This window comes from Rattus norvegicus, chromosome 2 (genome assembly GCF_021556685.1).
Source record: "Rattus norvegicus strain SHRSP/BbbUtx chromosome 2, alternate assembly SHRSP_T2T, whole genome shotgun sequence".
Classification (NCBI taxonomy): domain Eukaryota; kingdom Metazoa; phylum Chordata; class Mammalia; order Rodentia; family Muridae; genus Rattus; species Rattus norvegicus.
The window spans coordinates 110,610,626-110,612,500 of record NC_141535.1 but is presented as its reverse complement, the minus strand read 5'-3'; positions in this window follow the sequence as shown (position 1 = coordinate 110,612,500).

The window sequence follows — 1,875 nt, the reverse complement described above, 5'->3', positions numbered from 1 at the left end:
ATACATAAAAATCAATTCAATTTTCTTTTGCTAGCAATGGGTAATAAGAAATACATCTTAAAAATACTGTATTATAGTTTCCCTAAAAGTACACATTCAAGTGAATGTATAGTTCAGTGGTTCTCAACCTTCCTATCCAGTGACACATTTATACAGTTCCTTATGTTTTGGTGAGCCCCCCAATCATAAAATTATTTTTGGTCCTGCTTTAGAATTGTAATTTCCCTACTGTTATGAGTTATAACAGAAATATATGATATAGAGATAGTCTTAGGCAACCCCAATGAAAAGGTGGTTCAACTTTCAAAGGGATTGAAATCCACGAGTTGAAAACCACTCTTGTAGTTAAATGCTTATAACACCTATGTCCTAATTAGCATAGACTGTCATCATTGCAAGGCCTAGAATCAACCAAGGAGAGTGTCTTATCAAATTGGTTTATGAATATGTCTGTGAGTGGTTTTCCTGATTGTCTCAATTGATATGGGAGTGCCAAATTCACTGTGGGTGTTGCCATTCTCGGCCAGTGGGTCCTGGACTATATAAAAGTTATTTTGAGAGAGGGAGAGAGAGAGAGAGAGAGAGAGAGAGAGAGAGAGAGAGAGATCCAGGAAGCAACGGTACAAGCATCACTTCTCCAATGGGTTGTTTCAAGAGTCTGTCTTGAGTTGCTATCTGACTTCCTTCCTTGACTGAGTATATCCTGGAAGCACATGCTAAATAAACATTGTGTTTCTCCTCAGTTGCTTTTAGTCAGAGCACTTTTATCACAGCAACAGAATGAAACTAGATCAATCTAGATTCTGTAACCTGAAACCTGAAAAAGCTGACTAATGAAACCGTGGACCGTGGTGTGTGAGTGTGTGAGTGTGTGAGTGTGTGAGTGTGTGTGTGTATGTGTGTGTGTGTGTGTGTGTATGTGTGTGTGTGTGTGTATGTGTGTGTGTGTGTGTGTATGTGTGTGTGTTTGTGTGTGTGTATGTGTGGTGTGGTGATCACGAGTAGGAAGAATCATCACAGTAAGTTATGTTTGATAGAATATTTCTGTGACCTCAAAGATGCAATAAAATTATAGTAAATTGAGGAAGAAAGTAAAAGCACATCAATCTGGAAGAGAATTTTCAAAGCGGTATTAACACGTGTAACTGGAATCCTCAAGCAGAAGAGAGAGTTGGAGGAAGGTCAAAGGATCTGAGTAGGCTAGATCTGAAAAAGCATGAAAAGAAAATACATCCATAAATCTCTACTCACAAATTCCAAATCACAACAGAACATCAAAGCGAACTAACGACTACTTGCAAAAAGGAAAAAAAAAATTACCCGAGGGCAGTCAGATGAAAACAGGCTGCTTTGCATTCTTTGGAAGAAAGATGTAAGTGCTGTAGAGAGGACTTTTGGGTGTTACACCTATCTAGAAATAAAGGGATGGTGTCTTTAATTGGTAGTGGTGGAAGAAAACACCTGTATTTTACTGAGAGACAACTTATTTCAAACACAAAAGCAGACAAAAATCCTTTTTACAGGAGAACAATACACGGAGCCTACTGCAGTTTATCTGCATCACTATAAATGTCAAAGGAAAGAAAAGGGGAAAGGAACAAAACAAACAAAACCAAAAAAACCAAAAGACATCTGGGCAAGTCTGGAGCAAATGCCACATGGACATTTATACCTTGCCACTGGTAACATTGTAGGGCACGTATCTCTCTATCATTTGAGAGACAGATCAACTGAGTTCTTAAATTCCAAATCAGGCCATCTACAGTCATGAGAGATTCCTCTGGGCATGGTGGTGCATGTATTTCATTCTAGGACTTAGGCAGCGGCAGGTGAATCTCCATGAGCTTGAAACTAGTCATGTCTACATAATGAATT